Source organism: Phyllobates terribilis, unplaced genomic scaffold (genome assembly GCF_046119375.1).
Source record: "Phyllobates terribilis strain yellow unplaced genomic scaffold, ASM4611937v1 Scaffold_12__6_contigs__length_324123572, whole genome shotgun sequence".
Taxonomy (NCBI): domain Eukaryota; kingdom Metazoa; phylum Chordata; class Amphibia; order Anura; family Dendrobatidae; genus Phyllobates; species Phyllobates terribilis.
The window spans coordinates 183,753,937-183,777,374 of record NW_027362772.1 but is presented as its reverse complement, the minus strand read 5'-3'; the positions used below and the strand labels follow the sequence as shown (position 1 = coordinate 183,777,374).

At 46.0% G+C, this 23,438-nt stretch overlaps 1 protein-coding gene across 5 annotated transcripts in view; it reads left to right on the top strand.

The window, feature by feature from the left end:
* Window positions 1–23,438, top strand: part of CAMTA1 (calmodulin binding transcription activator 1) — a 2,249,809-nt gene that overhangs the window by 1,181,771 nt on the left and 1,044,600 nt on the right. The window lies entirely within an intron of this gene.

Here is a 23,438-nt window from a genome sequence, read left to right as displayed (position 1 = left end):
CACAGCATAGAACTGTCCATAATGCTAACGGACACAGCATAGAACTGTCCATGGTGCTAAGCGACACAGCATAGAACTGTCCATGGTGCTAAGCGACACAGCATAGAACTGTCCATAATGCTAAGCGACACAGCATAGAACTGTCCATAATGCTAATCGACACAGCATAGAACTGTCCATGGTGCTAAGTGACACAGCATAGAACTGTCCATGGTTCTAAGTGACACAGCATAGAACTGTCCGTGGTACTAAGTGACACAGCATAGAACTGTCCATGGTGCTAAGTGACACAGCATAAAACTGTCCATGGTGCTAAGTGACACAGCATAGAACTGTCCATGGTTCCAAGTGACACAGCATAGAACTGTCCATGGCGCTAAGTGACACAGCATAGAACTGTCCATGGCGCTAAGTGACACAGCATAGAACTGTCCATGGTGCTAACTGAGACAGCATAGAACTGTCCATGGTACTAAGTGACAAAGCATAGAACAGTCCATGGTTCTAAGTGACAGAACATAGAACTGTCCATGGTGCTAAGTGACACAGCATAGAACTGTCCGTGGTTCTAAGGGACACAGCATAGAACTGTCCATGGTGCTAAGTGACACAGCATAGAACTGTCCATGGTGCTAAGTGACACAGCATAGAACAGTCCATGGTGCTAAGTGACACAGCATAGAAGTGTCCATGGTGCTAAGTGACACAGCATAGAACTGTCCATGGTGCTAAGTGACACAGCATAGAACTGTCCATGGTGCTAAGTGACACAGCATAGAACTGTCCATGGTGCTAAGTAACACAGCATAGAACTGTCCATGGTGCTAAGTGACACAGCATAGAACTGTCAATGGTGCTAAGTGACACAACATAGAACTGTCCATGGTGCTAAGCGACACAGCGTAGAACTGTCCATAATGCTAAGCGACACAGCATAGAACTGTCCATGGTGCTAAGTGAAACAGCATAGAACTGTCCATGGATCTAAGTGACACAGCATAGAACTGTCCATGGTGCTAAGTGACACAGCATAGAACTGTCCATGGTGCTAAGTGACACAGCATAGAACTGTCCATGGTGCTAAGTAACCCAGCATAGAACTGTCCATGGTGCTAAGTGACACAGCATAGAACTGTCAATGGTGCTAAGTGACACAACATAGAACTGTCCATGGTGCTAAGCGACACAGCGTAGAACTGTCCATAATGCTAAGCGACACAGCATAGAACTGTCCATGGTGCTAAGTGAAACAGCATAGAACTGTCCATGGATCTAAGTGACACAGCATAGAACTGTCCATGGTGCTAAGTGACACAGCATAGAACTGTCCATGGTGCTAAGCGACAAAGCATAGAACTGTCCATGGTGCTAAGCGACACAGCATAGAACTGTCCATAATGCTAAGCGACACAGCAGAGAACTGTCCATGGTGCTAAGCGACACAGCATAGAACTGTCCATGGTTCTAAGCGACACAGCATAGAAATGTCCATAATGCTAAGCGACACAGCATAGAACTGTCCATAATGCTAAGCTACACAGCATAGAACTGTCCATGGTGCTAAGTGACACAGCATAGAACTGTCCATGGTGCCAAGTGACACAGCATTGAACTGTCCATGGTGCTAAGTGACACAGCATAGAACTGTCCATGGTGCTAAGCGACACAGCATAGAACTGTCCATGGTGCTAAGCGACACAGCATAGAACTGTCCATGGTGCTAAGCGACACAGCATAGAACTGTCCATGGTGCTAAGCGACACAGCATAGAACTGTCCATGGTGCTAAGCGATACAACATAGAACTGTCCATGGTGCTAAGCGACACAGCATAGAACTGTCCATAATGCTAAGCGACACAGCATAGAACTGTCCATGGTGCTAAGTGACACAACATAGAACTGTCCATGGTGTTAAGTGACACAGCATAGAACTGTTCATGGTGCTAAGTGACACAGCATAGAACTGTCCATGGTTCTAAGTGACACAGCATAGAACTGTCCATGGTGCTAAGTGACACAGCATAGAACTGTCCGTAGTTCTAAGTGACACAGCATAGAACTGTCCATGGTGCTAAGTGACACAGCATAGAACTGTCCATGGTGCTAAGTGACACAGCATAGAACTGTCCATGGTGCTAAGTGACACAGCATAGAACTGTCCATGGTGCTAAGTGACACAGCATAGAACTGTCCATGTTTCTAAGTGACACAGCATAGAACTCTCCATGGTGCTAAGTAACACAGCATAGAACTGTCCATGGTGCTAAGTGACACAACATAGAACTGTCCATAATGCTAAGCGACACAGCATAGAACTGTCCATAATGCTAACGGACACAGCATAGAACTGTCCATGGTGCTAAGCGACACAGCATAGAACTGTCCATGGTGCTAAGCGACACAGCATAGAACTGTCCATAATGCTAAGCGACACAGCATAGAACTGTCCATAATGCTAATCGACACAGCATAGAACTGTCCATGGTGCTAAGTGACACAGCATAGAACTGTCCATGGTTCTAAGTGACACAGCATAGAACTGTCCGTGGTACTAAGTGACACAGCATAGAACTGTCCATGGTGCTAAGTGACACAGCATAAAACTGTCCATGGTGCTAAGTGACACAGCATAGAACTGTCCATGGTTCCAAGTGACACAGCATAGAACTGTCCATGGCGCTAAGTGACACAGCATAGAACTGTCCATGGCGCTAAGTGACACAGCATAGAACTGTCCATGGTGCTAACTGAGACAGCATAGAACTGTCCATGGTGCTAAGTGACAAAGCATAGAACAGTCCATGGTTCTAAGTGACAGAACATAGAACTGTCCATGGTGCTAAGTGACACAGCATAGAACTGTCCGTGGTTCTAAGGGACACAGCATAGAACTGTCCATGGTGCTAAGTGACACAGCATAGAACTGTCCATGGTGCTAAGTGACACAGCATAGAACAGTCCATGGTGCTAAGTGACACAGCATAGAAGTGTCCATGGTGCTAAGTGACACAGCATAGAACTGTCCATGGTGCTAAGTGACACAGCATAGAACTGTCCATAATGCTAAGTGACACAGCATAGAACTGTCCATGGTGCTAAGTAACACAGCATAGAACTGTCCATGGTGCTAAGTGACACAGCATAGAACTGTCAATGGTGCTAAGTGACACAACATAGAACTGTCCATGGTGCTAAGCGACACAGCGTAGAACTGTCCATAATGCTAAGCGACACAGCATAGAACTGTCCATGGTGCTAAGTGAAACAGCATAGAACTGTCCATGGATCTAAGTGACACAGCATAGAACTGTCCATGGTGCTAAGTGACACAGCATAGAACTGTCCATGGTGCTAAGCGACAAAGCATAGAACTGTCCATGGTGCTAAGCGACACAGCATAGAACTGTCCATAATGCTAAGCGACACAGCAGAGAACTGTCCATGGTGCTAAGCGACACAGCATAGAACTGTCCATGGTTCTAAGCGACACAGCATAGAAATGTCCATAATGCTAAGCGACACAGCATAGAACTGTCCATAATGCTAAGCTACACAGCATAGAACTGTCCATGGTGCTAAGTGACACAGCATAGAACTGTCCATGGTGCCAAGTGACACAGCATAGAACTGTCCATGGTGCTAAGTGACACAGCATAGAACTGTCCATGGTGCTAAGTGACACAGCATAGAACTGTCCATGGTGCTAAGCGACACAGCATAGAACTGTCCATGGTGCTAAGCGACACAGCATAGAACTGCCCATGGTGCTAAGCGACACAGCATAGAACTGTCCATGGTGCTAAGCGACACAACATAGAACTGTCCATGGTGCTAAGCGACACAGCATAGAACTGTCCATAATGCTAAGCGACACAGCATAGAACTGTCCGTGGTGCTAAGTGACACAGCATAGAACTGTCCATGGTGTTAAGTGACACAGCATAGAACTGTTCATGGTGCTAAGTGACACAGCATAGAACTGTCCATGGTTCTAAGTGACACAGCATAGAACTGTCCATGGTGCTAAGTGACACAGCATAGAACTGTCCGTAGTTCTAAGTGACACAGCATAGAACTGTCCATGGTGCTAAGTGACACAGCATAGAACTGTCCATGGTGCTAAGTGACACAGCATAGAACTGTCCATGGTGCTAAGTGACACAGCATAGAACTGTCCATGGTGCTAAGTGACACAGCATAGAACTGTCCATGTTTCTAAGTGACACAGCATAGAACTCTCCATGGTGCTAAGTAACACAGCATAGAACTGTCCATGGTGCTAAGTGACACAACATAGAACTGTCCATAATGCTAAGCGACACAGCATAGAACTGTCCATAATGCTAAGCGACACAGCATAGAACTGTCCATGGTGCTAAGCGACACAGCATAGAACTGTCCATGGTGCTAAGCGACACAGCATAGAACTGTCCATAATGCTAAGCGACACAGCATAGAACTGTCCATAATGCTAACCGACACAGCATAGAACTGTCCATGGTGCTAAGTGACACAGCATAGAACTGTCCATGGTTCTAAGTGACACAGCATAGAACTGTCCGTGGTTCTAAGTGACACAGCATAGAACTGTCCATGGTGCTAAGTGACACAGCATAAAACTGTCCATGGTGCTAAGTGACACAGCATAGAACTGTCCATGGTGCTAAGTGACACAGCATAGAACTGTCCGTGGTTCTAAGTGACACAGCATAGAACTGTCCATGGTGCTACGTGACACAGCATAGAACTGTCCGTGGTGCTAAGTGACACAGCATAGAACTGTCCGTGGTGCTAAGTGACACATCATAGAACTGTCCGTGGTGCTAATTGACACAGCATAGAACTGTCCATGGTGCTAAGTGACACAGCATAGAACTGTCCATGGTGCTAAGCGACACAGCATAGAACTGTCCATGGTGCTAAGCGACACAGCATAGAACTGTCCATGGTGCTAAGCGACACAACATAGAACTGTCCATGGTGCTAAGCGACACAGCATAGAACTGTCCATGGTGCTAAGTGACACAGCATAGAACTGTCCATGGTGTTAAGTGACACAGCATAGAACTGTCCATGGTGTTAAGTGACACAGCATAGAACTGTCCATGGTTCTAAGTGACACAGCAAAGAACTGTCCGTAGTTATAAGTGACACAGCATAGAACTGTCCATGGTGCTAAGTGACACAGCATAGAACTGTCCATGGTGCTAAGTGACACAGCATAGAACTGTCCATGGTGCTAAGTGACACAGCATAGAACTGTCCATGGTGCTAAGTGACACAGCATAGAACTGTCCATGGTGCTAAGCGACACAGCATAGAACTGTCCATAATGCTAAGCGACACAGCATAGAACTGTCCATGGTGCTAAGTGACACAGCATAGAACTGTCCATGGTGTTAAGTGACACAGCAGAGAACTGTTCATGGTGCTAAGTGACACAGCATAGAACTGTCCATGGTTCTAAGTGACACAGCATAGAACTGTCCATGGTGCTAAGTGACACAGCATAGAACTGTCCGTAGTTCTAAGTGACACAGCATAGAACTGTCCATGGTGCTAAGTGACACAGCATAGAACTGTCCGTGGTGCTAAGTGACACAGCATAGAACTGTCCATGGTGCTAAGTGACACAGCATAGAACTGTCCATGTTTCTAAGTGACACAGCATAGAACTCTCCATGGTGCTAAGTAACACAGCATAGAACTGTCCATGGTTCTAAGTGACACAGCATAGAACTGTCCATAATGCTAAGTGACACAGCATAGAACTGTCCATGGTGCTAAGTGACACAGCATAGAACTGTCCATGGTGCTAAGAGACACAGCATAGAACTGTCCATGGTGCTAAGTGACACAGCATAGAACTGTCCATGGTGCTAAGTGACACAGCATAGAACTGTCCATGGTGCTAAGTGACACAGCATAGAACTGTCCATGGTGCTAAGTGACACAGCATAGAACTGTCCATGGTTCTAAGTGACACAGCATAGAACTGTCCATGGTGCTAAGTGACACAGCATAGAACTGTCCATGGTTCTAAGTGACACAGCATAGAACTGTCCATGGTACTAAGTGACACAGCATAGAACTGTCCATGGTGCTAAGTGACACAGCATAGAACTGTCCATAATACTAAGTGACACAGCATAGAACTGTCCATGGTGCTAAGTGACAAAGCATAGAACTGTCCATGGTGCTAAGTAACACAGCATAGAACTGTCCATGGTGCTAAGTGACACAGCATAGAACTGTCCATGGTCCTAAGTGACACAGCATAGAACTGTCCATGGTTCTAAGTGACACAGCATAGAACTGTCCATGGTGGTAAGTGACACAGCATAGAACTGTCCATGGTGCTAAGTGACACAGCATAGAACTGTCCATGGTGCTAAGTGACACAGCATAGAACTGTCCGTGGTTCTACGTGACACAGCATAGAACTGTCCATGTTGCTAAGTGACACAGCATAGAACTGTCCATGGTGCTAAGTGACACAGCATAGAACTGTCCATGATTCTAAGTGACACAGCATAGAACTGTCCGTGGTTCTAAGTGACACAGCATAGAACTGTCCATGGTGCTAAGTGACACAGCATAGAACTGTCCGTGGTTCTAAGTGACACAGCATAGAACTGTACATGGTGCTAAGTGACACAGCATAGAACTGTCCATGGTGCTAAGTGACACAGCATAGAACTGTCCGTGGTTCTAAGTGACACAGCATAGAACTGTCCATGGTGCTACGTGACACAGCATAGAACTGTCCATGGCGCTAAGTGACACAGCATAGAACTGTCCATGGCGCTAAGTGACACAGCATAGAACTGTCCATGGTGCTAACTGAGATAGCATAGAACTGTCCATGGTGCTAAGTGACAGAGCATAGAACTGTCCATGGTGCTAAGTGACACAGCATAGAACTGTCCGTGGTTCTAAGGGACACAGCATAGAATTGTCCACGGTGCTAAGTGACACAGCATAGAACTGTCCATGGTGCTAAGTGACACAGCATAGAACAGTCCATGGTGCTAAGTGACACAGCATAGAAGTGTCCATGGTGCTAAGTGACACAGCATAGAACTGTCCGTGGTTCTAAGTGACGCAGCATAGAACTGTCCATGGTGCTAAGTGACACAGCATAAAACTGTCCATGGTGCTAAGTGACACAGCATAGAACTGTCCATGGTGCTAAGTGACACAGCATAGAACTGTCCGTGGTTCTAAGTGACACAGCATAGAACTGTCCATGGTGCTAAGTGACACAGCATAGAACTGTCCATCGTTCTAAGTGACACAGCATAGAACTGTCCATGGTTCTAAGTGACACAGCATAGAACTGTCCGTGGTTCTAAGTGACACAGCATAGAACTGTCCGTGGTGCTAAGTGACACAGCATAGAACTGTCCGTGGTGCTAAGTGACACATCATAGAACTGTCCGTGGTGCTAAGTGACACAGCATAGAACTGTCCATGGTGCTAAGTGACACAGCATAGAACTGTCCATGGTGCTAAGCGACACAGCATAAAACTGTCCATGGTGCTAAGCGACACAGCATAGAACTGTCCATGGTGCTAAGCGACACAACATAGAACTGTCCATGGTGCTAAGCGACACAGCATAGAACTGTCCATGGTGCTAAGTGACACAGCATAGAACTGTCCATGGTGTTAAGTGACACAGCATAGAACTGTCCATGGTGCTAAGTGACACAGCATAGAACTGTCCATGGTTCTAAGTGACACAGCAAAGAAATGTCCGTAGTTATAAGTGACACAGCATAGAACTGTCCATGGTGCTAAGTGACACAGCATAGAACTGTCCATGGTGCTAAGTGACACAGCATAGAACTGTCCATGGTGCTAAGTGACACAGCATAGAACTGTCCATGGTGCTAAGTGACACAGCATAGAACTGTCCATGGTGCTAAGTGACACAGCATAGAACTGTCCATGTTTCTAAGTGACACAGCATAGAACTCTCCATGGTGTTAAGTAACACAGCATAGAACTGTCCATGGTGCTAAGCGACACAACATAGAACTGTCCATAATGCTAAGCGACACAGCATAGAACTGTCCATAATGCTAAGCGACACAGCATAGAACTGTCCATGGTGCTAAGCGACACAGCATAGAACTGTCCATGGTGCTAAGCGACACAGCATAGAACTGTCCATAATGCTAAGCGACACAGCATAGAACTGTCCATAATGCTAACCGACACAGCATAGAACTGTCCATGGTGCTAAGTGACACAGCATAGAACTGTCCATGGTTCTAAGTGACACAGCATAGAACTGTCCGTGGTTCTAAGTGACACAGCATAGAACTGTCCATGGTGCTAAGTGACACAGCATAAAACTGTCCATGGTGCTAAGTGACACAGCATAGAACTGTCCATGGTGCTAAGTGACACAGCATAGAACTGTCCGTGGTTCTAAGTGACACAGCATAGAACTGTCCATGGTGCTACGTGACACAGCATAGAACTGTCCGTGGTGCTAAGTGACACAGCATAGAACTGTCCGTGGTGCTAAGTGACACATCATAGAACTGTCCGTGGTGCTAATTGACACAGCATAGAACTGTCCATGGTGCTAAGTGACACAGCATAGAACTGTCCATGGTGCTAAGCGACACAGCATAGAACTGTCCATGGTGCTAAGCGACACAGCATAGAACTGTCCATGGTGCTAAGCGACACAACATAGAACTGTCCATGGTGCTAAGCGACACAGCATAGAACTGTCCATGGTGCTAAGTGACACAGCATAGAACTGTCCATGGTGTTAAGTGACACAGCATAGAACTGTCCATGGTGTTAAGTGACACAGCATAGAACTGTCCATGGTTCTAAGTGACACAGCAAAGAACTGTCCGTAGTTATAAGTGACACAGCATAGAACTGTCCATGGTGCTAAGTGACACAGCATAGAACTGTCCATGGTGCTAAGTGACACAGCATAGAACTGTCCATGGTGCTAAGTGACACAGCATAGAACTGTCCATGGTGCTAAGTGACACAGCATAGAACTGTCCATGGTGCTAAGCGACACAGCATAGAACTGTCCATAATGCTAAGCGACACAGCATAGAACTGTCCATGGTGCTAAGTGACACAGCATAGAACTGTCCATGGTGTTAAGTGACACAGCAGAGAACTGTTCATGGTGCTAAGTGACACAGCATAGAACTGTCCATGGTTCTAAGTGACACAGCATAGAACTGTCCATGGTGCTAAGTGACACAGCATAGAACTGTCCGTAGTTCTAAGTGACACAGCATAGAACTGTCCATGGTGCTAAGTGACACAGCATAGAACTGTCCGTGGTGCTAAGTGACACAGCATAGAACTGTCCATGGTGCTAAGTGACACAGCATAGAACTGTCCATGTTTCTAAGTGACACAGCATAGAACTCTCCATGGTGCTAAGTAACACAGCATAGAACTGTCCATGGTTCTAAGTGACACAGCATAGAACTGTCCATAATGCTAAGTGACACAGCATAGAACTGTCCATGGTGCTAAGTGACACAGCATAGAACTGTCCATGGTGCTAAGAGACACAGCATAGAACTGTCCATGGTGCTAAGTGACACAGCATAGAACTGTCCATGGTGCTAAGTGACACAGCATAGAACTGTCCATGGTGCTAAGTGACACAGCATAGAACTGTCCATGGTGCTAAGTGACACAGCATAGAACTGTCCATGGTTCTAAGTGACACAGCATAGAACTGTCCATGGTGCTAAGTGACACAGCATAGAACTGTCCATGGTTCTAAGTGACACAGCATAGAACTGTCCATGGTACTAAGTGACACAGCATAGAACTGTCCATGGTGCTAAGTGACACAGCATAGAACTGTCCATAATACTAAGTGACACAGCATAGAACTGTCCATGGTGCTAAGTGACAAAGCATAGAACTGTCCATGGTGCTAAGTAACACAGCATAGAACTGTCCATGGTGCTAAGTGACACAGCATAGAACTGTCCATGGTCCTAAGTGACACAGCATAGAACTGTCCATGGTTCTAAGTGACACAGCATAGAACTGTCCATGGTGGTAAGTGACACAGCATAGAACTGTCCATGGTGCTAAGTGACACAGCATAGAACTGTCCATGGTGCTAAGTGACACAGCATAGAACTGTCCGTGGTTCTACGTGACACAGCATAGAACTGTCCATGTTGCTAAGTGACACAGCATAGAACTGTCCATGGTGCTAAGTGACACAGCATAGAACTGTCCATGATTCTAAGTGACACAGCATAGAACTGTCCGTGGTTCTAAGTGACACAGCATAGAACTGTCCATGGTGCTAAGTGACACAGCATAGAACTGTCCGTGGTTCTAAGTGACACAGCATAGAACTGTACATGGTGCTAAGTGACACAGCATAGAACTGTCCATGGTGCTAAGTGACACAGCATAGAACTGTCCGTGGTTCTAAGTGACACAGCATAGAACTGTCCATGGTGCTACGTGACACAGCATAGAACTGTCCATGGCGCTAAGTGACACAGCATAGAACTGTCCATGGCGCTAAGTGACACAGCATAGAACTGTCCATGGTGCTAACTGAGATAGCATAGAACTGTCCATGGTGCTAAGTGACAGAGCATAGAACTGTCCATGGTGCTAAGTGACACAGCATAGAACTGTCCGTGGTTCTAAGGGACACAGCATAGAATTGTCCACGGTGCTAAGTGACACAGCATAGAACTGTCCATGGTGCTAAGTGACACAGCATAGAACAGTCCATGGTGCTAAGTGACACAGCATAGAAGTGTCCATGGTGCTAAGTGACACAGCATAGAACTGTCCGTGGTTCTAAGTGACGCAGCATAGAACTGTCCATGGTGCTAAGTGACACAGCATAAAACTGTCCATGGTGCTAAGTGACACAGCATAGAACTGTCCATGGTGCTAAGTGACACAGCATAGAACTGTCCGTGGTTCTAAGTGACACAGCATAGAACTGTCCATGGTGCTAAGTGACACAGCATAGAACTGTCCATCGTTCTAAGTGACACAGCATAGAACTGTCCATGGTTCTAAGTGACACAGCATAGAACTGTCCGTGGTTCTAAGTGACACAGCATAGAACTGTCCGTGGTGCTAAGTGACACAGCATAGAACTGTCCGTGGTGCTAAGTGACACATCATAGAACTGTCCGTGGTGCTAAGTGACACAGCATAGAACTGTCCATGGTGCTAAGTGACACAGCATAGAACTGTCCATGGTGCTAAGCGACACAGCATAAAACTGTCCATGGTGCTAAGCGACACAGCATAGAACTGTCCATGGTGCTAAGCGACACAACATAGAACTGTCCATGGTGCTAAGCGACACAGCATAGAACTGTCCATGGTGCTAAGTGACACAGCATAGAACTGTCCATGGTGTTAAGTGACACAGCATAGAACTGTCCATGGTGCTAAGTGACACAGCATAGAACTGTCCATGGTTCTAAGTGACACAGCAAAGAAATGTCCGTAGTTATAAGTGACACAGCATAGAACTGTCCATGGTGCTAAGTGACACAGCATAGAACTGTCCATGGTGCTAAGTGACACAGCATAGAACTGTCCATGGTGCTAAGTGACACAGCATAGAACTGTCCATGGTGCTAAGTGACACAGCATAGAACTGTCCATGGTGCTAAGTGACACAGCATAGAACTGTCCATGTTTCTAAGTGACACAGCATAGAACTCTCCATGGTGTTAAGTAACACAGCATAGAACTGTCCATGGTGCTAAGCGACACAACATAGAACTGTCCATAATGCTAAGCGACACAGCATAGAACTGTCCATAATGCTAAGCGACACAGCATAGAACTGTCCATGGTGCTAAGCGACACAGCATAGAACTGTCCATGGTGCTAAGCGACACAGCATAGAACTGTCCATAATGCTAAGAGACACAGTATAGAACTGTCCATGGTGCTAAGTGACACAGCATAGAACTGTCCATGGTTCTAAGTGACACAGCATAGAACTGTCCATAATGCTAAGTGACACAGCATAGAACTGTCCATGGTGCTAAGTGACACAGCATAGAACTGTCCATGGTGCTAAGAGACACAGCATAGAACTGTCCATGGTGCTAAGTGACACAGCATAGAACTGTCCATGGTGCTAAGTGACACAGCATAGAACTGTCCATGGTGCTAAGTGACACAGCATAGAACTGTCCATGGTGCTAAGTGACACAGCATAGAACTGTCCATGGTGCTAAGTGACACAGCATAGAACTGTCCATGGTGCTAATTGACACAGCATAGAACTGTCCATGGTTCTAAGTGACACAGCATAGAACTGTCCATGGTGCTAAGTGACACAGCATAGAACTGTCCATGGTTCTAAGTGACACAGCATAGAACTGTCCATGGTACTAAGTGACACAGCATAGAACTGTCCATGGTGCTAAGTGACACAGCATAGAACTGTCCATAATACTAAGTGACACAGCATAGAACTGTCCATGGTGCTAAGTGACAAAGCATAGAACTGTCCATGGTGCTAAGTAACACAGCATAGAACTGTCCATGGTGCTAAGTGACACAGCATAGAACTGTCCATGGTCCTAAGTGACACAGCATAGAACTGTCCATGGTTCTAAGTGACACAGCATAGAACTGTCCATGGTGGTAAGTGACACAGCATAGAACTGTCCATGGTGCTAAGTGACACAGCATAGAACTGTCCATGGTGCTAAGTGACACAGCATAGAACTGTCCGTGGTTCTACGTGACACAGCATAGAACTGTCCATGGTGCTAAGTGACACAGCATAGAACTGTCCATGGTGCTAAGTGACACAGCATAGAACTGTCCATGATTCTAAGTGACACAGCATAGAACTGTCCGTGGTTCTAAGTGACACAGCATAGAACTGTCCATGGTGCTAAGTGACACAGCATAGAACTGTCCGTGGTTCTAAGTGACACAGCATAGAACTGTACATGGTGCTAAGTGACACAGCATAGAACTGTCCATGGTGCTAAGTGACACAGCATAGAACTGTCCGTGGTTCTAAGTGACACAGCATAGAACTGTCCATGGTGCTAAGTGACACAGCATAGAACTGTCCATGGCGCTAAGTGACACAGCATAGAACTGTCCATGGCGCTAAGTGACACAGCATAGAACTGTCCATGGTGCTAACTGAGACAGCATAGAACTGTCCATGGTGCTAAGTGACAGAGCATAGAACTGTCCATGGTGCTAAGTGACACAGCATAGAACTGTCCGTGGTTCTAAGGGACACAGCATAGAACTGTCCATGGTGCTAAGTGACACAGCATAGAACTGTCCATGGTGCTAAGTGACACAGCATAGAACAGTCCATGGTGCTAAGTGACACAACATAGAAGTGTCCATGGTGCTAAGAGACACAGCATAGAACTGTCCGTGGTTCTAAGTGACGCAGCATAGAACTGTCCATGGTGCTAAGTGACACAGCATAAAACTGTCCATGGTGCTAAGTGACACAGCATAGAACTGTCTATGGTGCTAAGTGACACAGCATAGAACTGTCCGTGGTTCTAAGTGACACAGCATAGAACTGTCCATGGTGCTAAGTGACACAGCATAGAACTGTCCATCGTTCTAAGTGACACATCATAGAACTGTCCATGGTTCTAAGTGACACAGCATAGAACTGTCCGTGGTTCTAAGTGACACAGCATAGAACTGTCCGTGGTGCTAAGTGACACAGCATAGAACTGTGCGTGGTGCTAAGTGACACATCATAGAACTGTCCGTGGTGCTAAGTGACACAGCATAGAACTGTCCATGGTGCTAAGTGACACAGCATAGAACTGTCCATGGTGCTAAGCGACACAGCATAAAACTGTCCATGGTGCTAAGCGACACAGCATAGAACTGTCCATGGTGCTAAGCGACACAACATAGAACTGTCCATGGTGCTAAGCGACACAGCATAGAACTGTCCATGGTGCTAAGTGACACAGCATAGAACTGTCCATGGTGTTAAGTGACACAGCATAGAACTGTCCATGGTGCTAAGTGACACAGCATAGAACTGTCCATGGTTCTAAGTGACACAGCAAAGAACTGTCCGTAGTTATAAGTGACACAGCATAGAACTGTCCATGGTGCTAAGTGACACAGCATAGAACTGTCCATGGTGCTAAGTGACACAGCATAGAACTGTCCATGGTGCTAAGTGACACAGCATAGAACTGTCCATGGTGCTAAGTGACACAGCATAGAACTGTCCATGGTGCTAAGCGACACAGCATAGAACTGTCCATAATGCTAAGCGACACAGCATAGAACTGTCCATGGTGCTAAGTGACACAGCATAGAACTGTCCATGGTGTTAAGTGACACAGCATAGAACTGTTCATGGTGCTAAGTGACACAGCATAGAACTGTCCATGGTTCTAAGTGACACAGCATAGAACTGTCCATGGTGCTAAGTGACACAGCATAGAACTGTCCGTAGTTCTAAGTGACACAGCATAGAACTGTCCATGGTGCTAAGTGACACAGCATAGAACTGTCCATGGTGCTAAGTGACACAGCATAGAACTGTCCATGGTGCTAAGTGACACAGCATAGAACTGTCCATGGTGCTAAGTGACACAGCATAGAACTGTCCATGTTTCTAAGTGACACAGCATAGAACTCTCCATGGTGCTAAGTAACACAGCATAGAACTGTCCATGGTGCTAAGCGACACAACATAGAACTGTCCATAATGCTAAGCGACACAGCATAGAACTGTCCATAATGCTAAGCGACACAGCATAGAACTGTCCATGGTGCTAAGCGACACAGCATAGAACTGTCCATGGTGCTAAGCGACACAGCATAGAACTGTCCATAATGCTAAGAGACACAGTATAGAACTGTCCATGGTGCTAAGTGACACAGCATAGAACTGTCCATGGTTCTAAGTGACACAGCATAGAACTGTCCATAATGCTAAGCGACACAGCATAGAACTGTCCATGGTGCTAAGTGACACAGCATAGAACTGTCCATGGTGCTAAGAGACACAGCATAGAACTGTCCATGGTGCTAAGTGACACAGCATAAAACTGTCCATGGTGCTAAGTGACACAGCATAGAACTGTCCATGGTGCTAAGTGACACAGCATAGAACTGTCCATGGTGCTAAGTGACACAGCATAGAACTGTCCATGGTGCTAAGTGACACAGCATAGAACTGTCCATGGTGCTAATTGACACAGCATAGAACTGTGCATGGTTCTAAGTGACACAGCATAGAACTGTCCATGGTGCTAAGTGACACAGCATAGAACTGTCCATGGTGCTAAGTGACACAGCATAGAACTGTCCATGGTTCTAAGTGACACAGCATAGAACTCTCCATGGTGCTAAGTAACACAGCATAGAACTGTCCATGGTGCTAAGTGACACAGCATAGAACTGTCCATGGTGCTAAGTGACACAACATAGAACTGTCCATAATGCTAAGCGACACAGCATAGAACTGTCCATAATGCTAAGCGACACAGCATAGAACTGTCCATGGTGCTAAGCGACACAGCATAGAACTGTCCATGGTAATAAGCGACACAGCATAGAACTGTCCATGGTGCTAAGTGACACAGCATAGAACTGTCCATGGTGCTAAGTGACACAACATAGAACTGTCCATAATGCTAAGTGACACAGCATAGAACTGTCCATAATGCTAAGTGACACAGCATAGAACTGTCCATGGTGCTAAGCGACACAGCATAGAAATGTCCATGGTGCTAAGCGACACAGCATAGAACTGTCCATAATGCTAAGCGACACAGCATAGAACTGTCCATAATGCTAAGCGACACAGCATAGAACTGTCCATAATGATAAGCGACACAGCATAGAACTGTCCATGGTGCTAAGTGACACAGCATAGAACTGTCCATGGTGCTAAGTGACACAACATAGAACTGTCCATAATGCTAAGTGACACAGCATAGAACTGTCCATAATGCTAAGTGACACAGCATAGAACTGTCCATGGTGCTAAGCGACACAGCATAGAAATGTCCATGGTGCTAAGCGACACAGCATAGAACGGTCCATAATGCTAAGCGACACAGCATAGAACTGTCCATAATGCTAAGCGACACAGCATAGAACTGTCCATAATGCTAAGCGACACAGCATAGAACTGTCCATGGTGCTAAGTGACACAGCATAGAACTGTCCGTGGTTCTAAGTGACACAGCATAGAACAGGCCATGGTGCTAAGTGACACAGCAAAAAACTGTCCATGGTGCTAAGTGACACAGCATAGAACTGTCCATGGTGCTAAGTGACACAGCATAGAACTGTCCGTGGTTCTAAGTGACACAGCATAGAACTGTCCATGGTGCTAAGTGACACAGCATAGAACTGTCCATGGTTCTAAGTGACACAGCATAGAACTGTCCATGGTTCTAAGTGACACAGCATAGAACTGTCCGTGGTGCTAAGTGACCCAGCATAGAACTGTCCATGGTGCTAAGTGACACAGTATAGAACTGTCCATGGTGCTAAGCGACACAGCATAGAACTGTCCATGGTGCTAAGCGACACAGCATAGAACTGTCCATGGTGCTAGGCGACACAGCATAGAACTGTCCATGGTGCTAAGTGACACAGCATAGAACTGTCCATGGTGCTAAGTGATACAGCATAGAACTGTCCATGCTGCTAAGTGACAAAGCATAGAACTGTCCAGGGTTCTAAGTGACACAGCATAGAACTGTCCATGGTTCTAAGTGACACAGCATAGAACTGTCCATGGTGCTAAGTGACACAGCATAGAACTGTCCGTGGTGCTAAGTGACACAGCATAGAACTGTCCGTGGTGCTAAGTGACACAGCATAGAAGAGTCCGTGGTGCTAAGTGACACAGCATAGAACTGTCCATGGTGCTAAGTGACACAGCATAGAACAGTCCATGGTGCTAAGTGACACAGCATAGGACTGTCCATGGTGCTAAGCGACACAACATAGAACTGTCCATGGTGCTAAGCGACACAGTATAGAACTGTCCATAATGCTAAACGACACAGCATAGAACTGTCCATGGTGCTAAGTGACACAGCATAGAACTGTCCATGGTGCTAAGTGACACAGCATAGAACTGTCCATGGTTCTAAGTGACACAGCATAGAACTGTCCATGGTGCTAAGTGACACAGCATAGAACTGTCCATGGTGCTAAGTGACACAGCATAGAACTGTCCATGGTGCTAAGTGACACAGCATAGAACTGTCCATGGTGCTAAGTGACACAGCATAGATCTGTCCATAGTGCTACGTGACACAGCATAGAACTGTCCATGGTGCTAAGTGACACAGCATAAAACTGTCCATGGTGCTAAGTGACACAGCATAGAACTGTCCGTGGTTCTAAGGGACACAGCATAGAACTGTCCATGGTGCTAAGTGACACAGCATAGAACTGTCCATGGTGCTAATTGACACAGCATAGAACAGTCCATGGTGCTAAGTGACACAGCATAGAAGTGTCCATGGTGCTAAGTGACACAGCATAGAACTGTCCATGGTGCTAAGTGACACAGCATAGAACTGTCCATGGTGCTAAGTGACACAGCATAGAACTGTCCATGGTGCTAAGTAACACAGCATAGAACTGTCCATGGTGCTAAGTGACACAGCATAGAACTGTCAATGGTGCTAAGTGACACAACATAGAACTGTCCATGGTGCTAAGCGACACAGCGTAGAACTGTCCATAATGCTAAGCGACACAGCATAGAACTGTCCATGGTGCTAAGTGAAACAGCATAGAACTGTCCATGGATCTAAGTGACACAGCATAGAACTGTCCATGGTGCTAAGTGACACAGCATAGAACTGTCCATGGTGCTAAGTGACACAGCATAGAACTGTCCATGGTGCTAAGTAACCCAGCATAGAACTGTCCATGGTGCTAAGTGACACAGCATAGAACTGTCAATGGTGCTAAGTGACACAACATAGAACTGTCCATGGTGCTAAGCGACACAGCGTAGAACTGTCCATAATGCTAAGCGACACAGCATAGAACTGTCCATGGTGCTAAGTGAAACAGCATAGAACTGTCCATGGATCTAAGTGACACAGCATAGAACTGTCCATGGTGCTAAGTGACACAGCATAGAACTGTCCATGGTGCTAAGCGACAAAGCATAGAACTGTCCATGGTGCTAAGCGACACAGCATAGAACTGTCCATAATGCTAAGCGACACAGCAGAGAACTGTCCATGGTGCTAAGCGACACAGCATAGAACTGTCCATGGTTCTAAGCGACACAGCATAGAAATGTCCATAATGCTAAGCGACACAGCATAGAACTGTCCATAATGCTAAGCTACACAGCATAGAACTGTCCATGGTGCTAAGTGACACAGCATAGAACTGTCCATGGTGCCAAGTGACACAGCATAGAACTGTCCATGGTGCTAAGTGACACAGCATAGAACTGTCCATGGTGCTAAGCGACACAGCATAGAACTGTCCATGGTGCTAAGCGACACAGCATAGAACTGTTCATGGTGCTAAGCGACACAGCATAGAACTGTCCATGGTGCTAAGCGACACAGCATAGAACTGTCCATGGTGCTAAGCGATACAACATAGAACTGTCCATGGTGCTAAGCGACACAGCATAGAACTGTCCATAATGCTAAGCGACACAGCATAGAACTGTCCATGGTGCTAAGTGACACAACATAGAACTGTCCATGGTGTTAAGTGACACAGCATAGAACTGTTCATGGTGCTAAGTGACACAGCATAGAACTGTCCATGGTTCTAAGTGACACAGCATAGAACTGTCCATGGTGCTAAGTGACACAGCATAGAACTGTCCGTAGTTCTAAGTGACACAGCATAGAACTGTCCATGGTGCTAAGTGACACAGCATAGAACTGTCCATGGTGCTAAGTGACACAGCATAGAACTGTCCATGGTGCTAAGTGACACAGCATAGAACTGTCCATGGTGCTAAGTGACACAGCATAGAACTGTCCATGTTTCTAAGTGACACAGCATAGAACTCTCCATGGTGCTAAGTAACACAGCATAGAACTGTCCATGGTGCTAAGTGACACAACATAGAACTGTCCATAATGCTAAGCGACACAGCATAGAACTGTCCATAATGCTAACGGACACAGCATAGAACTGTCCATGGTGCTAAGCGACACAGCATAGAACTGTCCATGGTGCTAAGCGACACAGCATAGAACTGTCCATAATGCTAAGCGACACAGCATAGAACTGTCCATAATGCTAATCGACACAGCATAGAACTGTCCATGGTGCTAAGTGACACAGCATAGAACTGTCCATGGTTCTAAGTGACACAGCATAGAACTGTCCGTGGTACTAAGTGACACAGCATAGAACTGTCCATGGTGCTAAGTGACACAGCATAAAACTGTCCATGGTGCTAAGTGACACAGCATAGAACTGTCCATGGTTCCAAGTGACACAGCATAGAACTGTCCATGGCGCTAAGTGACACAGCATAGAACTGTCCATGGCGCTAAGTGACACAGCATAGAACTGTCCATGGTGCTAACTGAGACAGCATAGAACTGTCCATGGTACTAAGTGACAAAGCATAGAACAGTCCATGGTTCTAAGTGACAGAACATAGAACTGTCCATGGTGCTAAGTGACACAGCATAGAACTGTCCGTGGTTCTAAGGGACACAGCATAGAACTGTCCATGGTGCTAAGTGACACAGCATAGAACTGTCCATGGTGCTAAGTGACACAGCATAGAACAGTCCATGGTGCTAAGTGACACAGCATAGAAGTGTCCATGGTGCTAAGTGACACAGCATAGAACTGTCCATGGTGCTAAGTGACACAGCATAGAACTGTCCATGGTGCTAAGTGACACAGCATAGAACTGTCCATGGTGCTAAGTAACACAGCATAGAACTGTCCATGGTGCTAAGTGACACAGCATAGAACTGTCAATGGTGCTAAGTGACACAACATAGAACTGTCCATGGTGCTAAGCGACACAGCGTAGAACTGTCCATAATGCTAAGCGACACAGCATAGAACTGTCCATGGTGCTAAGTGAAACAGCATAGAACTGTCCATGGATCTAAGTGACACAGCATAGAACTGTCCATGGTGCTAAGTGACACAGCATAGAACTGTCCATGGTGCTAAGTGACACAGCATAGAACTGTCCATGGTGCTAAGTAACCCAGCATAGAACTGTCCATGGTGCTAAGTGACACAGCATAGAACTGTCAATGGTGCTAAGTGACACAACATAGAACTGTCCATGGTGCTAAGCGACACAGCGTAGAACTGTCCATAATGCTAAGCGACACAGCATAGAACTGTCCATGGTGCTAAGTGAAACAGCATAGAACTGTCCATGGATCTAAGTGACACAGCATAGAACTGTCCATGGTGCTAAGTGACACAGCATAGAACTGTCCATGGTGCTAAGCGACAAAGCATAGAACTGTCCATGGTGCTAAGCGACACAGCATAGAACTGTCCATAATGCTAAGCGACACAGCAGAGAACTGTCCATGGTGCTAAGCGACACAGCATAGAACTGTCCATGGTTCTAAGCGACACAGCATAGAAATGTCCATAATGCTAAGCGACACAGCATAGAACTGTCCATAATGCTAAGCTACACAGCATAGAACTGTCCATGGTGCTAAGTGACACAGCATAGAACTGTCCATGGTGCCAAGTGACACAGCATAGAACTGTCCATGGTGCTAAGTGACACAGCATAGAACTGTCCATGGTGCTAAGCGACACAGCATAGAACTGTCCATGGTGCTAAGCGACACAGCATAGAACTGTCCATGGTGCTAAGCGACACAGCATAGAACTGTCCATGGTGCTAAGCGACACAGCATAGAACTGTCCATGGTGCTAAGCGATACAACATAGAACTGTCCATGGTGCTAAGCGACACAGCATAGAACTGTCCATAATGCTAAGCGACACAGCATAGAACTGTCCATGGTGCTAAGTGACACAACATAGAACTGTCCATGGTGTTAAGTGACACAGCATAGAACTGTTCATGGTGCTAAGTGACACAGCATAGAACTGTCCATGGTTCTAAGTGACACAGCATAGAACTGTCCATGGTGCTAAGTGACACAGCATAGAACTGTCCGTAGTTCTAAGTGACACAGCATAGAACTGTCCATGGTGCTAAGTGACACAGCATAGAACTGTCCATGGTGCTAAGTGACACAGCATAGAACTGTCCATGGTGCTAAGTGACACAGCATAGAACTGTCCATGGTGCTAAGTGACACAGCATAGAACTGTCCATGTTTCTAAGTGACACAGCATAGAACTCTCCATGGTGCTAAGTAACACAGCATAGAACTGTCCATGGTGCTAAGTGACACAACATAGAACTGTCCATAATGCTAAGCGACACAGCATAGAACTGTCCATAATGCTAACGGACACAGCATAGAACTGTCCATGGTGCTAAGCGACACAGCATAGAACTGTCCATGGTGCTAAGCGACACAGCATAGAACTGTCCATAATGCTAAGCGACACAGCATAGAACTGTCCATAATGCTAATCGACACAGCATAGAACTGTCCATGGTGCTAAGTGACACAGCATAGAACTGTCCATGGTTCTAAGTGACACAGCATAGAACTGTCCGTGGTACTAAGTGACACAGCATAGAACTGTCCATGGTGCTAAGTGACACAGCATAAAACTGTCCATGGTGCTAAGTGACACAGCATAGAACTGTCCATGGTTCCAAGTGACACAGCATAGAACTGTCCATGGCGCTAAGTGACACAGCATAGAACTGTCCATGGCGCTAAGTGACACAGCATAGAACTGTCCATGGTGCTAACTGAGACAGCATAGAACTGTCCATGGTGCTAAGTGACAAAGCATAGAACAGTCCATGGTTCTAAGTGACAGAACATAGAACTGTCCATGGTGCTAAGTGACACAGCATAGAACTGTCCGTGGTTCTAAGGGACACAGCATAGAACTGTCCATGGTGCTAAGTGACACAGCATAGAACTGTCCATGGTGCTAAGTGACACAGCATAGAACAGTCCATGGTGCTAAGTGACACAGCATAGAAGTGTCCATGGTGCTAAGTGACACAGCATAGAACTGTCCATGGTGCTAAGTGACACAGCATAGAACTGTCCATAATGCTAAGTGACACAGCATAGAACTGTCCATGGTGCTAAGTAACACAGCATAGAACTGTCCATGGTGCTAAGTGACACAGCATAGAACTGTCAATGGTGCTAAGTGACACAACATAGAACTGTCCATGGTGCTAAGCGACACAGCGTAGAACTGTCCATAATGCTAAGCGACACAGCATAGAACTGTCCATGGTGCTAAGTGAAACAGCATAGAACTGTCCATGGATCTAAGTGACACAGCATAGAACTGTCCATGGTGCTAAGTGACACAGCATAGAACTGTCCATGGTGCTAAGCGACAAAGCATAGAACTGTCCATGGTGCTAAGCGACACAGCATAGAACTGTCCATAATGCTAAGCGACACAGCAGAGAACTGTCCATGGTGCTAAGCGACACAGCATAGAACTGTCCATGGTTCTAAGCGACACAGCATAGAAATGTCCATAATGCTAAGCGACACAGCATAGAACTGTCCATAATGCTAAGCTACACAGCATAGAACTGTCCATGGTGCTAAGAGACACAGCATAGAACTGTCCATGGTGCTAAGTGACACAGCATAGAACTGTCCATGGTGCTAAGTGACACAGCATAGAACTGTCCGTAGTTCTAAGTGACACAGCATAGAACTGTCCATGGTGCTAAGTGACACAGCATAGAACTGTCCATGGTGCTAAGTGACACAGCATAGAACTGTCCATGGTGCTAAGTGACACAGCATAGAACTGTCCATGGTGCTAAGTGACACAGCATAGAACTGTCCATGTTTCTAAGTGACACAGCATAGAACTCTCCATGGTGCTAAGTAACACAGCATAGAACTGTCCATGGTGCTAAGTGACACAACATAGAACTGTCCATAATGCTAAGCGACACAGCATAGAACTGTCCATAATGCTAAGCGACACAGCATAGAACTGTCCATGGTGCTAAGCGACACAGCATAGAACTGTCCATGGTGCTAAGCGACACAGCATAGAACTGTCCATAATGCTAAGCGACACAGCATAGAACTGTCCATAATGCTAACCGACACAGCATAGAACTGTCCATGGTGCTAAGTGACACAGCATAGAACTGTCCATGGTTCTAAGTGACACAGCATAGAACTGTCCGTGGTTCTAAGTGACACAGCATAGAACTGTCCATGGTGCTAAGTGACACAGCATAAAACTGTCCATGGTGCTAAGTGACACAGCATAGAACTGTCCATGGTGCTAAGTGACACAGCATAGAACT